This window comes from Rhinoraja longicauda, chromosome 4, assembly GCF_053455715.1.
Source record: "Rhinoraja longicauda isolate Sanriku21f chromosome 4, sRhiLon1.1, whole genome shotgun sequence".
Taxonomy (NCBI): domain Eukaryota; kingdom Metazoa; phylum Chordata; class Chondrichthyes; order Rajiformes; family Arhynchobatidae; genus Rhinoraja; species Rhinoraja longicauda.
In genome coordinates this window covers 17,378,794-17,395,940 of record NC_135956.1, presented here as the reverse complement: position 1 = coordinate 17,395,940, position 17,147 = coordinate 17,378,794, and the positions used below count along the sequence as shown (strand labels likewise).

General features: G+C 43.7%; 1 protein-coding gene across 7 annotated transcripts in view; it reads right to left on the bottom strand.

Annotated features, from left to right (window-relative positions):
* dlgap1a (discs, large (Drosophila) homolog-associated protein 1a) overlaps positions 1-17,147 on the bottom strand; it is a 539,147-nt gene that overhangs the window by 308,909 nt on the left and 213,091 nt on the right. The window contains exon 1 of one of the 7 annotated variants that reach the window (XM_078397274.1): positions 14,522-15,150. The exons of the other annotated variants lie outside the window; for them this stretch is intronic. The gene's annotated coding sequence lies outside the window, so the exon portion shown is untranslated. Of the gene's footprint in view, positions 1-14,521; positions 15,151-17,147 lie in introns of those variants that run through there. 7 annotated transcript variants of the gene reach the window in all.

Below are 17,147 nucleotides of genomic sequence, written 5' to 3'. Positions count from 1 at the left end.
TAAACTTCACGTTGCCTCGGCAAGGCCAGCAGCATAATCAAGGACGAGTCGCACCCTGGCCACTCCCTCTTGTGCCCTCTCCCATCAGGCAAAAGATATAGAAGTGAGGAAAAACATACTTCTGGATTCAGGGACAGTTTCTTCCCAGCTATTATCAGGCAAGTGAACCATTCTTCCATAACCAGAGAGCAGTGCTGAACTACTATCCACCTCATTGGTGACCCTCGGACTATCCTTGTTCGGACTTTGCTGGCTTTACCTTGCACTAAATGTTATTTATTCCCTTATCAAGTAACTCTACCCTGTAAATGGATCGATTGTAATCATGTATTGACTTGCCACTGATTGGATGGCACGCAACAAAATTATTTTCACGTGACAATAAACTAAACTGAAATAAACTGAGTGCTGTCATATCTACCTGTCAATGACAAATGGCAACTGTCTCAGTGGGTGCTGGGTTAGCACAGAGCCCAAGGCAGAGCCTTACCGTATGCTGCAAGCTTGCATTCCTCAGACTTCATGCACAAGCCTTATTTCATGTTAATTGAAACATTGGAGGGAAGCGTGCCCTGTTGTGCTGACAAGGCAGTCATAAGATCATAAGATCATATGATAGGAGTAGAATTAGGCCATTTTGCCCATCAAGTCTACTCCACCATTCAATCGTGGCTGATCTATCTCTCCCTCCTAACCCCATTCTCCTGCCTTCTCCCCATAACCCCTGACACCCGTCCTAATCAAGAATCCATCTATCTCTGCCTTAAAAATATCTATTGACTTGGCCTCCACAGCCTTCTGTGGCAATGAATTCCACAGATTCACCAACCTCTGACTAAAGAAATTCCTCCTCATCTCCTTCCTAAAGGACCATCCTTTAATTTTGAGGCTATGTCCTCTAGTCCTAGACTCTCCCACTGGTGGAAACATCCGCTCCACATTCACTCTATCCAGGCCTTTCACTATTTGGTAAGTTTCAATGTGCATTCACGCCATTCAATGTTTCAGGTGCCTGTCTTCACTTTTAAAGGGTGCAATCTCAAGTCATAGGGTTTTTGAGATAGGTGAACAATTATAAATAATCACAGTCTGTAAATGAACAGTTATCTCTGGTTTTCGATGCAAACATCAGTTCCTCTATGTACAAACATTAAGCAATTTGACAGCTAAAAAGAGTGCTCAAAAGCTGTTGATAGGATCATGATCCAAAGTATGAAGATGAAAGGAACTCTACATTACCCTTGCATGAAACCTTCTTAGTATCTCCCATGACAGAACTGGAAAAATAACCTAATTTCTTTCCTGCACAGTAATTGATTCTGCTTTCAAATATGATGCAGGCTTTAAATAAAATGTTATAGCAAATGAGGGAAAGGAGCATTGAAGGATATTTTATCTTGTTAACAAATGTCTACAGCAAATCTCAAACATGAAAAGTTGATAATGTAATGATGGTGTAAAACCACCGGGAGATGCCAATAAGGTCGTGAGCAAATGACGATTTCAAAATATATTTTTACACAAAGGGTGGTGGGTGTATGGAAGAAGCTGCCAGAGGAGGTAGTTGGGGCTGGGACTATCCCAACATTTAAGAAACAGTTAGACAGGTACATGGATAGGACAGGTTTGGAGGGATATGGACCAAAAGCTGACAGGTGGGACTAGTGTAGCTGGGACATGATGGTCTGTGTGGGCAAGTTGGGCTGAAGGGCCTGTTTCCACACTGTATCACTCTATGAATCTATGACTCCAATGTTATTAATACATAAATACCAAATATTACCTGAAATTCATTACAGTAACATTCACAAGGCGAAGGGGAAAAGATTTAATAGGATTCTGAGGGGTAACTTTTTCACACAAAGTGTGGTGGATGTATGGAACAAGCTGGCAGAGGAGGTAGTTGAGGCTGGGGCTATCCCAACATTTAAGAAACAGTTAGACAGGTATATGGATAGGACAGGTTTCATATCATATATCATATCATATATATACAGCCGGAAACAGGCCTTTTCGGCCCTCCAAGTCCGTGCCGCCCAGCGATCCCCGTACATTAACACTATCCTACACCCACTAGGGACAATTTTTTTTTACATTTACCCAGCCAATTAACCTACATACCTGTACGTCTTTGGAGTGTGGGAGGAAACCGAAGATCTCGGAGAAAACCCACGCAGGTCACGGGGAGAACGTACAAACTCCTTACAGTGCAGCACCCGTAGTCAGGATCGAACCTGAGTCTCCGGCGCTGCATTCGCTGTAAAGCAGCAACTCTACCGCTGCGCTACCGTGCCGTCCATTTGGAGGGATATGGACCAAACACCGGCAGTTGGGACTAGTGTAGCTGGGACATGTTGGTCGGTGTGGGCAAATTGGGCCGAAGGGCCTGTTTCTACATCGTATGATGCTATGATTGTAATTTGTTAAAATATAAAGGTCACTGTTGTTTAAAAGCAGTGTGAAACTGGATTGCAGGGATTTACGAGCTTATTTACTGCCAATATTTCACCCAGTGTACCTCCTGTCAGCTTCTGACAGTGGAAAACAAAATGAATGTTGAACAAGATAACTCATTCTGTGCTGAAATTGCTCTAGTTACAGTAGTTGATTTAATTATGTTAGTCATCCATTGCAAAATGTTATTACTTCTTGGATGCACTCTGGCACACTGGGAGCACTAATCAGGAAACCAAGGACACGCTATTCATGATTTTCCATCCATTAAAACGGAAGAAAAAATGTTGGAATCCCACCCCTCTTTTCTAAATTACAGTTCCAGTTAAATAGGGTTACTTTAGTTTACTTTGGAGATACAACGTGGAAACAGGCCCTTCATCCCACCGAGTCCGCACCGACTAGTGATCTTCGTGCACTAGTACAATCTCACACACAGTAGGGACAATTTACAATTTTATTGGAGCCATTAACAGACAAACCTGTCTGTTGTTGATGAGGGAGAGGCAACTGGAGCACCCGGAGAAAACGAACGAGGTCACAGGGAGAACGTACAAACTCCGTACAAACAGCATCCGTGGTCAGGATTGATCCCGGGTCTCCGGCGCTGTAAAGCAGCAACTCTACCGCTGCATCACTCTACCACCTCTAGTTTAGGAACATTCCAAAAAGCAGTTCTAAAGGAATCCATTTGAATTTTTGTTTGCTTTCTAGGGTTGAGGATATGGAATAATTTAATTCAGTACTATTTCAACTCTGTCACACGTTCAAGACCTCACGGAACGAAGCATTTCATAAACATGCTAATGATGTTCAGTTGTGGAAACACTGTGTTTAGCATTACATTCCAATGAAGTATGAAGGAACTGAGGCATCATTAGAGCCGGCATTCTTTAAATAAGGTTTAATTTAGTTTAGAGATACAGCGCGGAAACAGGCCCTTTCGGCCCACCGACTCCATGCCGACCAGCGATCCCCGCACATTAACACTATCTTATGGTCTGCATCCCAGAGTCCTCAGGGAGGTGGCTCTAGAAATAGTGGACGCATTGGTGATCATTTTCCAATGTTCAATAGATTCAGGATCAGTTCCTGTGGATTGGAGGATAGCTAATGTTATCCCACTTTTCAGGAAAGGAGCGAGAGAGAAAACGGGGAATTATAGACCAGTTAGCCTGACTTTGGTGGTAGGAAAGATGCTGGAGTCAATTATTAAAGAGGTGATAACGGTGCATTTGGATAGCAGTAAAAGGATAAGTCCAAGTCAGCATGGATTTATGAAAGGGAAATCATGCTTGACTAATCTTCTGGAATTTTTTGAGGATGTGACAAGTAAAATGGACGAAGGGGAGCCAGTGGATGTAGTATATCTAGACTTTCAGAAAGCCTTTGATAAGGTCCCGCATGGGAGATTGGTGACTAAAATTAGAGCACATGATATTGGGGGTAGGGTGTTGACATGGATAGAAAATTGGTTGGCAGACAGGAAGCAAAGAGTAGGAGTAAACGGGTCCTTTTCAGAATGGCAGGCAGTGGCAAGTGGAGTGCCGCAAGGCTCGGTGTTGGGGCTGCAACAGTTTACCATATATATTAATGATTTGGAAGAGGGAATTAGAAGCAACACTAGCAAGTGTGCAGATAACACAAAGCTGGGTGGCAGTGTAAACTGTGAAGAGGATGTTAGGAGGTTGCAGGGTGACCTGGACAAGTTGAGTGAGTGGGCAGATGCGTGGCAGATGTAGTATAATATAGATAAATGTGAGGTTATCCACTTTGGCGGCAGAAACAAGGAGGCAGAATATTATCTCAATGGAGTTAGGTTAGGTAAGGGGGAGGTGCAGCGAGACCTGGGTGTCCTTGTACACCAGTCACTGAAAGTTGGTGTGCAGGTACAGCAGGCAGTGAAGAAAGCTAATGGCATGTTGGCCTTGATAACAAGAGGATTTCCGTATAGGAGTAAAGAGATTCTTCTGCAGTTGTATAGGGCCCTGGTAAGACCACATCTGGAGTATTGTGTACAGTTTTGGTCTCCTAATTTGAGGAAGGACATCCTTGTAATTGAGGCAGTGCAGCGTAGGTTCACGAGATTGATCCCTGGGATGGCGGGACTGTCACATGAGGAAAGATTGAAAAGACTAGGCTTGTATTCACTGGAGTTTAGATGGGTGAGAGGGGATCTTATGGAAACATATAAAATTATAAAAGGACTGGACAAGCTAGATGCAGGAAAAATGTTCCCAATGTTGGGCGTCCAGAACCAGGGGGCACAGTCTTAGAATAAAGAGGAAGCCATTTAAAACTGAGGTGAGAAGAAACTTATTTGCCCAGAGAGTTGTGAATTTGTGGAATTCTCTGCCACAGAGGGCAGTGGAAGCCAAATGGATGAATTTAAGAGAGAGTTAGATAGAACTCTGGGGGCTGGTGGAATCAAGGGATATGGGGAGAAGGCAGGCACGGGTTATTGATTGTGGACGATTAGCCATAATCACAATGAAAGGCGGTGCTGGCTCGAAGGGCCGAATGGCCTCATCCTGCACCTATTTTCTATGTTTATACTCACAAAGGTCATTTTTTTTACATTTACCAAGCCAATTAACCTACATACCTGTACGTATTTGGAGTGTGTGAGGAAACCGAAGATCTCAGCGAAAACCCACGCAGGTCACGGGGAGAAGGTACAAACCGTACAGATAGCACAGCACCTGTAGTTGGGAAAGAACCCGGGTCTCCGGCACTGCATTCGCTGTAAGGCAGCAACTCTACCGCGGCGCCACCGTGCCGCACAATTATTCGGAAGGTGTCAAACCAACAGCTAATGTTTTACTCCAAGTAGAGCTGAGTTTTTTTCAAATATTTTAGCATTTATCCCTTTCACCAATATAATTTAAAACTACCAAAACAAAAACAAAAAAGCAATCATGCATGCTGGAACTTAGATATTAAATTTCCTCAAACTCAACTGCGACAAATCTGAAATCATCATCATTGGTCCAAAAACCCTCACCAAATCCACCCAAAACTTCACCTTCAATATTGATGGTCTCCCAGTATCCACCTCCCCTCACATCCGGAATCTTGGAATCATCTTTGATCAAACCCTCTCCTTCGACAAACACATCAAACACATCACCAAGACAGCCTTCTTCCACCTCAAAAACATCGCCCGTCTCCGTCCATCCCTCTCCTCCACAGCTGCAGAAACCCTTCATCACCTCCCGTCTGGACTACTGCAACAGCCTCCTCTATGGTTCACCCTCAAAAATCATCAATAAACTCCAACACATCCAAAACTCCGCTGCCCGTCTACTCACCCACTCCCCGATCCGTGACCATATCACCCCCATCCTTTACAAGCTCCACTGGCTCCCCATCCCCCAGAGAATCCAGTACAAAATCCTCCTCATGACCTACAAAGCCCTCCATAACCTGGCCCCATCCTACCTGACTGACCTCCTCCACAGACACACTCCCACCCACACCCTCCGCTCTGCTGCTGCTAACCTCCTGTCCCCCCCCATCCGGACCAAACTCAGATCCTGGGGGGACAGGGCTTTCTCCATCGCTGCTCCCACCCTATGGAACTCACTACTCCAAACCGTCAGAGACTCCTCCTCACTCACCACATTCAAAACATCACTGAAGTCTCACCTGTTCAGCACTGCCTTCAATCACTGACCGTCACCTCACCTTCTTTTTCCTTTTCTGTTCGTTTACTTATTTATCTATTTATTTTCTTCTCTATGTTTTAGTAAACCCTGTAAAGGGTCTTTGAGTGTTTAGAAAAGCGCTATATAAATGTAATGCATTATTATTATTATAATTATTAAAAACAAACAAAATAGATCATAAGATCATAAAATATAGGAGTAGTATTAGGCCATTGAGTCTGCTCTGCCTTTTGATCATGGCTGCTCTATTTTTCCCTTTCAACCTCATTCTCATGCCTTCTTCCCATAACCTTTGAAACCCTTACTAATTAATAACCTCTGCTTTAAAAATACCCAATGACCTCCACAACTGCCTGTGGCAACGAATTCACCACCCTCTGGCTACAGATTCACCACCCTCTGGCTAAAGAAATTCCTCCTCATCTCTATTCTAAAGGTATGTCCTTTTAACATCCTCTGCACATCCACTCTATCTAGGCCTTTCCTATTCGGAAGGTTTCAGTGAGGTCCCCCCCATCATTCTAAGCTCCAGCAAGTACAGGCCCAGAGCCATCATACGCTCCTCAAACGTTAACCCAATCATCCCTGCAATCATTCTCTTATACCTCCTCTGGACCCTCTCCAATGCCAGCACATCCTTCCTCAGATATTGGGCCCTAAACTGTTCACAATACCCCAAATGTGGTCAGATCAGCACTTTTCAAGCCTCAGCATTAGGAAATATTCATCAATCTGGACATGATCTGTGCAGTGAAATACTGTTAACATTTCAGGTTGATGTCCAGCCATCCATAGATGCGGCCTGACTTTGTGGATTATTCCAGAATGTTATGTTTTCATTTCATACTTTAAAAAAAAAATCAGCTGGTTGTTGTTTAGGGATCTTCATGTTTATCTGCTTTGCAATACTCCTTTTCAAGACAATTAATAGGATGTGAACTGCAATGAGAACTTTTTAGTTTAGTTTAGTTTAGAGATACAGCGGGGAAACAAGCCCTTCGGCCCACCGAGTCCACACCGACGAGCGATCCCCGCAAGTAAACACTGCCCGACACATACTATGGACAATTTCACGCTTACACCAAGCCAATTGACATACAAACCTGCACTTCTTTGGAATGTGTGACGAAACTGAAGATCTCGGTAAAACCCACGCAGGTCATGGGAAGGACGTACAATCTCCGAACAGACAGGCACCCATAGTCAGGATCAAATCCAGGTCTCTGGTGCTGTACGGCAGTTACTCTACCATTGCACTACCATGCCGCCCATCAAAGGTGTAATATAGTTAAGCTCTGATAACTATTGGATAGTTATCCAAGTCCTTCGACCTGTCAGAGAGACCCAGTTCCACTCTTGCCACACCTACTGAGATTATTCAAATAAAAAGACACCAAGTGTTGGATTAACTCAGTGGGTCAGACAACATTTCTGGAGAACATGGGTAGGTGACGTTTCGAGTTGGAATACCTTCAGAAGAAGGGTCCTGACCTGAAACGTTACCTATTCATGTTCTTCAGAGATGCTTCCTGACCTGCTGAGTTACTCCGACGCTTTGTGTCTTTCTGTGTGAATCAGCATCTGCAGTTACTTGTTTCCAGGGATTGTTCCAATGTGGCATGGTCGGAATAATTTACACGAGACCCGAGAGACTATCCAATTGTAGCTACTTTATTCGCAATAACCCGTCGGACAAGGAGAATTGTCAAGCAAGAGACTGCTCTCCAGATTCAATGCCTGCAGTATTTTCTATGTCGGTTTTGATAGCATAAAAGCAAGGTTAGTCACGTACACTTGTTTACAGGGTTAACTTCAGCATTCAGTAACTTTCCACTGAGAAACATGTTTCTTTATCTATGTAGGAAGATTTGGGTGTCTAAGTACGGCCTTGAGTTCACAAGCTTGTTCCCTGTGTTTCGCAGACTTGTGTTTGACTCTATGGGCCACTGGCACCAGACATGTTTAGCCAAGCTCTGAAGGGTACATTCATTGGAGTCAAGTTCCCACAGAATGAAGTGCTGCCCATGTTGAAAGGTAAAATGGAAGAACACCTCAGTCCTTCCCACAGTGTTTAGGTAGAAGTAACTCTACAATAGACACATACAGTCTTACAATGTGGAAACTGGCCCTTCTGCCCAACTTGCCCACGCCGGCCAACACGTCTTATCTACACTAGTCCCATATGCCTGCGTTTGGCCCATATCCCTCCAAATCTGTCCTATCCATGTACCTGTCTAAATGTTTCTTAAATGTTGTAATAGTACCTGCATCAAATACTTCCATTGGCTGCATGTTCCATACACCACCACCTTTTGTGTGAAAAAGTTACCCCTCAGGTTCTTATTAAATCTTTTTCTCCTCACCTTAAACCTATGCCCCCTGGTTCTCAGTTCCCCTACTCTGGGCAAGAGACTCTGTGCATCTACCCGATCTATTCCTCTCATGATTTTGTACACCTCTATAAAATCACCCCTCATTCTCCTGCACTCCAAGGAATAGAGTCCCAGCCTGCTCAACCTCTCACTATAGCTCAGGCCCTCGAGTCCTGGCAACATTGTTGTAACTCTTCTCTGCACCCTTTCCAGCTTGACAACATCTTTCCCATACCATAAGATGGTGCCCAAAACTGAACACAATACTCTAAATGAGGTTGAGTTCCTTATTCTGCCATGTTGTGTTTTTGACACGGTGATATACAAATGGCTACACGTGTAAAACACTGGTTACAATTGTTTAAAGTGTCAATCAGATGTTTTATACATATTAGAAGTTTTCACTAGGCAGTAAATGAAATGTCTGAGAAGTCATGTTAAGGGTCGATCTTCTCTGGTTCTGATCTGGAGGGTTCTCCTTTATTTGCACACAAAACAGTCATAATTTTATTGTCTCAAAGGACACTTGCAAACATTTTCAGTTGACTTTACATTTAGTTAAGAATTGGGCCATCGAGTCTACTCTGCCTTTTGATCAACGCTTATCTATTTTTCCCTCTCAACCCCATACTCCCGCTTTCTCCACTTAACCTTTGACACCCTTACTAATTAAGAACCTATCAATCTCTGCTTTAAAAATACATATATGACTTGACCTCCACAGCCGGCTGTGACAATGAATTCCACAGATTCACCGCCCTCTGGCTAAAGAAATTCCTCCTCATCCGGCACGGTGGTGCAGCGGTAGAGTTGCTGCCTTACAGCGCTTGCAGCACTGGAGACCCGGATTCGATCCCGACTACGGGTGCTGTCTGTACGGAGTTTGTACGTTCTCCCCGTGACTGCGTGGGTTTTCTCCGAGGGATAACACTAGGGACTTTTTACAATTTTACAATTCGGTTTTCTCTTACACTCGAAAGGCGTACAGGTTTGTAGGTTAATTGGCTTGGGTTTGTAGACTTGGTTTAAGTGTAAATTGTCCCTAGTGTATCTAGGCTTGTGTTAATGTGCGGGGATCGCTGGTCGGTGCGGACTCGGTGGGTCGAAGGGCCTATATCAGCGCTGTATCTCTAAACTTAACTAAACTAAACTAAATCTTCATTCTCGAGGTATGGCCTTTTCCTCTCTGCATCCACTCTGTCTGGGCCTTCCAATGTTCAGCAGGCTGGACAGAATCTGGGGAGTGGGATACTGTTATATCACATTTAGTTAGTGCTTTCTGTGACCTCAGGGTGTCCAAAAACAATTTAGAGCTAATGCAGTAATTTTGAAGTCAATGTCATAATGTGGGCAGTGCAGCAGTCAATTTGCACTCAGCATGGTCCCACAAAGAGCAGGATGATAGAGGCCAGGTAATAGACGGGAATAAAAACAGAAAATGGTGGAGACACTCAGAAGTTCAGGTAGACCTTCATCTCGGATTTTCAGCCTGCGCGTTATTTTCATTTCCAGATCATAGACTAGTCCACCTGGGTTTTCTCTGGGTGTTCCGGGTTCCTCCCACTTTCCAAAGACATGCATGTTTGTAGGTTAATTGGCTTTGGTAAAATTGTAAATTGTCCCTCGTGTGTAGAATGGTGCTAGTGTATGGAGTGATCGCTGGTCGGCACGGACCTAGTGGGCCAAAGGGCCTGTTTCCACTCTGTATCTCTAAAGTAAAGTCTATACAATCAAGCTATCCAGTGTTCAGATAAAGGAGAAAAGGTACAATGTTTACTGTAAGATAAAGTCGGATTAAAGGTTGTTCAAAGGCCTCTGATGAGGTCGATGGAAGGTCAGGACTGCACTCTAGCTGGTGAGAGTACGTTTCAGTTGCCTGATAATAGCTGGGAAGAAACTGTCCCTGAATCGGGGGGTGTGCGTTTTCAAACTTCTGTACCTATTGCCTGATAGGTTTGGGGAGAAGAGGGAGTGACCGGGGTGAGACTAGTCCATGATTGTGCCGGCAGTCTTGCCGAGGCTGCGTGAAGTGTAGACGGACTGAGAAGAGAAATGGGCAGGTAGCAAAAGGACTGAGCCACTAAGTTTGGGAGTTACTTGTTCATGTGGGAATTCTGAAACGTACCGACACTTAGATTGAAAAATGAAGGCAGCGCTATATTTAACTGCCAGCAGAACCCAGAGAAGTCTGGGCCAAAATGTTTTTAGATGTTGCTTCAAGGATAAATATTAACCCAACACCAGTGGGAACGATCCAACTCTTTGAAAAATACCATGCAATCTTTAAAGGGCCACATGAGTGAGTTTAATGCCTGAACCAAAAGACATAACTTGCATCAGTGCAGCACTCCCTTGGTAGTTAAATGTAGTATCAATCTGAACTTCAGAACTAAAAATATCAAGAAATTTTGTTGCACTACTGGAAACATGCAACATTCTTCTCATGATGAAAAGACAATAAAAGAGAGGTTGGACAAACTTGAATTGTCTTCTCTGGAGCGCCAGAGGCTAAGGGAAGACCTGATAGAACTATGTACAATTGTGAGAGGTGGAGATAGGGTAGACAGTCAGAACCTTTATTCTAGAGTGGAAATGTCACAGATTAGAGGTCATAGTCAGAGAGGGAAAGAGACGGAACATTTAAGGAGATGTGTGGGGCAAGCTTTTTAGACCGAGAGCGGTAGGTGCCAGTGAGGTGCTCAAAGGTGGTGGTCAAAGAATAGTGTAGGAAGGAACTGCAGATGCTGGTTTACACCGAAGACAGGCACAAAATGCTGCTGTAACTCAGAGGGTCAGGCAGCATCTCTGGAGAAAAGGAGTAGGTGACGTTTCAGGTTGAGACCCTTCTTCAGACTGAGAGTCATGGGAGAGGGAAACTAGAGGTACGCAAAGGTACAGAAGAAATCAGAGTCAGCATCGATGGCCAAAGAGCTCATAATGGTCCATTGTTGCCTGTGGAGGAAGTGATAACAAAGGGGATATGAACAGTAAAACTAGCAGGTTGACTAGGTGGGGGAGGGATGAAGAGAGAGGGTATGCAAAGGGTAATTGAAATCCGAGAAATCAATATTCATACCGAAGATAGACACAAAATGCTGGAGTAACTCAGCAGATCAGGCAGCATCTCTGGAGAGAAGGAATGGGTGACGTTTCGGGTTGAGACCCTGCTTCAGATTGATTATTCAATTCAATATTCATACCGCTGGGTTGTAAGCTGCCCAAGCAATAGTGGTGTTTAAGAGACTTTAAAATAGGCACATGGTTATGGAGGGAATGGAGGCAAATGCATCACAAAGGAGATTTGTTTAACTTGGGATCATGTTTGGCCCAGACATTGTTTGCTGTTGTGTCTTTGTTCAATGTTTGCAAGCGGCTGAAATCACCTGAAGGGAGGTAAAAACGGGACAGAGTTTCACCTGGTGCAAAAGTAAGTAACCTTTAATGGTTTGTATGCTTCTCTGATATTCAGAGATATATTTTAAAAAAGTGTAATTGTAATACAAAAATGACAATTATGAATCAAATTACTTGAAACACAAATAACATGTTGAGGTATTAAAAACTATTAAAATAAAAGCAAGATAACTATAATAAAATAAAACTTAAATTCCTCTTTTGCCTTAGAACATAGAACATAGAACAGTAAAGCACAGAAAGAAACCCTTCGGCCCACAATATCCGTGCCAAACTTTATGCCAAGACCATCTCTCATCTGCCTGCACATAATCCATATCCTTCCATTCCCTGCATATCCATACACCTATCTAATAAGTTTTTTAAATGCCACTATCATATCTACCCCAACCACCACACTCGGCATGTTCCAGGCATTCATCACCCTCTTGTGTAAAAATAACTAGCCCTTCACACCTCCTTTAAACGTTACCCCTCTCACCTTAAAGCTATGGCCTTGTATTCCATAGGCCACATCTTTGATGTGGATAATTGCTGCCTGTGACATCAGCTCGAGTTCACCGTGAATGGTACCATTGGCTTATTTTATGCCCATTGCTTTGATGCGTCATCTGGACCATGAGATCTGTGCCAGTACTCCAAACATTCCACCCACGCTGAAGTGTCAGCCTAGATTATGTACATAAATCCACAGAAGAGAATATTCTGACTCAGAGAGCAAAGAACTGTGCAGACTCATATGAAGAAAACTTACTGAACAGTGAAAGGCTTGGATAGAGTGGCGTGGAGAGGATGTTTCCACTAGTGGGAGAGTCTACGACCAGAGGTCATAGCCTCAGAATAAAAGGATGAGAACCTTTAGGAAGGAGATGAGGAGGAATTTCTTTATTCAGAGGGTGGTGAATCTGTGGAATTCATTGCCACAGACGGCTCTGGAGGCCAAGTCAATTAATATTTTAAAGGCAGAGATTGATAAATTCTTGATTAGTATGGGTGTCAGGAGTTATGGGGCGAAGGCAGGAGAATGAGGCTGAGAGGGAGAGATAGATCAGCCAAGATTGAATGGCAAAGTAGACTTGACTTATTCAGCACCTATCACCTACAATATGAAGGTAGTGTTAGAATCCTGTGTGCGTTTGCCATGGGTACTGCAGATTAACCAGACGGCATGCGGCCGACAGTGGTGGAGGAGCGGCAGAGGACACCAACAGCCACGCTTGGCACGGCCAATCTCTAAACGTCGCCAGGACAACGGGCCTTCATGGTCAGGTCAAGAATCCTGCACTTACCACAACTGGGACTTGAAAATGTCCCCAAACTGGCGACCCTGTGTACAGTCTCAGTGTACCACATCTATACACGTCAAAGGTATTTATTCACAAAATGCTGGAGTAACAAAATGCTGAGTTACTCCAGCATTTTGTGAATAAATACCTTTGATTTGTACCAGCATCTGCAGTTATTTTCTTATACATCTATTCACGTGTACTGTATTTGAGATGCGTATTTAAGGTGTATCTATGCATAGTGATACTTGTACTGAACTGTACACAGAAATGAATTTCCCTGTCCCTCAGCACATGTGACAAGTAAAGTACCATTGAACCATTGAACCATTTCAAGGTTAAAAAAGAATCCTTAAATAATGAACAGTGTCCTGCATTTGTGGACAAATCCTTCTCCCAGGTTTATCATATCGAACAAGTTGGAGTAATGATGATAAGCGTAAGGTACAGATTGCAATGAAGAAACTTAAAACAAGAGGTATAATTTTTAGATTTAGAGATACAGCGCGGAGACATGCCCTTCGGCCCACCGAGTCTGCGCCGCCCAGCGATCCCCGCACATTAACACTATGCTACACACACTAGGGACAATTTTTAAAAAACATTTACCCAGTCAATTAACCAACATACCTGTACGTCTTTGGAGTGTGGGAGGAAACTGAAGATCTCAGACAAAACCCACACAGGTCACGGGGAGAACGTACAAACTCCGTACAGACGGCGCCCGTAGTCAGGATCGAACCTGAGTCTCCGGCGCTGTATTCGCTGTAAGGCAGCAACTCTACCGCTGCGCCATCGTGCCGCACAAACTTTGGCATTTCAGAATCCAATATACAGTGATACAGATTTTTCCACAATTAGCAGTGTCTACTATTACTTGAATTTGTCTTTGCACCTTTGAAAGTTTTTATAAATAGTAAAGATGGTGAGGAGCCCACAGAACTGCGACTTGACAGCAAACGGCTCATGAGTGATGGAGTGAAAGTCTGTCCTGTTACTGCTGTTGAACATACAATATGGTAGCAGCCTCACATTACAATCCACTTCTGAAATCTGGCTCCATTGATTTCTCAGGCCCACACATTTAGCAGAAGCAGCAAGTGAAAGAAATTCCGCTTTCTCAGCTAAGGCGGATAAAAATAAAATTGGAAAATAAACAGCATAAAGAATGAGGTAAGAAGATTAGAGCGGTTGAAATGAATGTCAACTCAGGCGCAGAAAGAAAAAGAAAGATCTGTTAAATTAAGAGTGAGTAAAGAGACAGAAAGGAAAAATAAAGTAAAACATTAAATATTAAAAGCGGTAAAAAAAAATTATTTTACATTACCACACTGGATTTTGATCCCATGCTTTCTTTGCTCGCTTCGAGCAGAAGGTGACACCTGGCCCTTCAGTGTGCCTCTCCCCTGGGTGATTGCAGCAGTGGTTAGATCGGCCTTCCGGAGGGTAAATCTACGAAAAGCAACCGGCCCTTACGGAGTTCCTGGCCGTGACCCTAGCAGCTGCGCGGACAAGCTAGTGGAGGTATTTGTGGACATCTTTAATCTCTCCCTTCGCCATTCTGAGGTACACAACTGCTTCAAGAAGATCACAATCATACCAGTGCCGAAGAAATGCAAGATCACTTGCCTAAATGACTCCAGTGGCCTTGACATCCACCATCATGGAATGTTTTGAGAGGCTAGTTATAGAACACATTAAGTCCAGTCCACCAAGCAGCCTTGACTCACTGCAGTTCACCCACAGCCACAACAGGTCCATGGACGATGCCATCGCCCCAGCCCTGCACTCATACCTGGAACATCTGGACAAGAGAGACGCCTACGTCAGACTCCTATTCATGGATTACAGCTCCATCTTTAACACCTTTACACCATCCAAGCTTATCACCAAACTCTTGGAATTAGCACTCATCTCTGCAACTGGATATAGAAAGCATTTTATCAGGATGCATCCCAGCTTGGTTTGGGAACTGCTCCATCCAAGACCGCAAGAATTTGCAGCGAATTGTGGACGCAGCCCAGACCATCACACATCAGACAATAAACTAAACTGAACTGAAACTGAACTGAACTCAACACTGACAGTAAATGTATTCACCTTTAGTGCCAAAGAACTTGATTCGTTTTCATTAACACTTATGACATCACTGAAAAGATATTTTTGCTTTCTCATTACTAATCCAATTTGTCGACTGTGAGTTTAGTTGGCAGCAATCCCACAAGTGCAACGACTTCGCTGCATTCATTGCGGGTTGGAGTATGTTGCAAACAGCAAAATGATGGGTTTTGCAAAGCTTATGTGCAGTGGAACAATTTGAGCAGCAACATTTGGATATTTGCACCTAACCACACATCTGCTCCTTGCCTGAAGTTGTGGTACCATTCACGCACGAATGGAGGCAAGCACCATTAGCCTCACTGTATTTTGACAGCTATATCTGGACCAAAATGTTCTTCCATCTGCTCAGTGTAGGAGGCAAATCGACTCATTTTAGGAAGAGATTAAAGGAGGCATTCATAAGAAAAACCCTGGTGAAATTTGAAAATAAATTATAACGTCCTCTTAATGAGGCGGATTGAAAAGTTACTCATGCCTACTTATTGCTACCTCAGTTACAATAAACAAGGACGTATCACCAAGACAGGACAATGTCTAGTTTGGAACGTGATATTACAGAAATAAACCAAACCACTTATTACTGTCATTTAAAAATTTCTGGCAAGAACACTCTAATCTACGTGAAGAGTCATGAGGATGCGAGAACTGGTTAGAAATGTACTTTTGAACGTGTGACTCTGCAAAGTGGATGTGAGAAGACACATTAGGAATTTAGGTATTGGTGGCTCCCTGTAATCGTTGGATGAACAGTTGGCTGAAGCTCCTGGGTCGGAGTTATTTTGTAAATAGTCAAAAGATATAAGTTCATAAATTCATAAGTTGAAGGAGCAGAATTAGGCCATTCAGCCCATCAAGTCTACTCTGCCATTCAATCATGGCTGATCTCTCTTGCCCCCTCAACCCCATTCTCCTCCCCATAACCCCTGACACCCTTACTATGATGTCATGAAGCACCTGTCATAAAAAATCATCAAACATCTGTTTAACATCTAGTGGTTTAGTTTAGTTTAGTTTACTTTAGAGATACAGCACAGAAACAGACCCTTTGGCGCACTGAGTCTGCACCGACCAGCGATCCCCGCGTGTCAACACTATCCTACATGCACTAGGGACAATTTTACATTTATACCAAGCCGATTAACGTACAAACCTGTACGTGTTTGGAGTGTGGGAGGAAACCAAGGATCTGGGTGAAAACCCACGTGGTCATGGGGAGAACGTACAAACTCTGTACAGACAGCACCCGTAGTCGGGATTGAACCCGGGTCTCTCACGCTATAAGGCAGCAACTCTACTGCTGCGCCACCGTGCCACCCCCATGGTGTTGGAAAACAAAACTTAAAAGATTGAAAAACCTGACGTGCAAGATATCTGACGAATTAAGGGAATGGTCCAGAATGCGTGGGACTGTGTCCACACTTATGCATTCTGATCAGCCCTTCAATTCATCAGACATGTCGAATCTGTCAGGCCTCAGGTTCCTATTATTTTCCCCCCTCGCCTTAAACCTCTGGTTCTTGGTTCCCCTACTCGGGGCAGGAGACCCTGTGTATTTATTTGATCTATTCCTTTCATGATTTTGTACACCTCGAGAAGATCACACCACGTCCTCCTGTGCCCCAAGGAATAGAGTACTAGCTTGCAGAACCCTGTTGACTCCTTGTGCTACAGCACAAAAGGAGGCCTTTGGGTCTGTCTTCTCCAAGTTGGCTCTCTACTACAGTGGCTTTCTAGTTCCACTCACCATCCCTCTCCCCAAATACTTGAAAATTGGATACACCATGTTTATCCAATTCCCTCAGAAAAGTCATAATGGAACCACATAAGAAGAT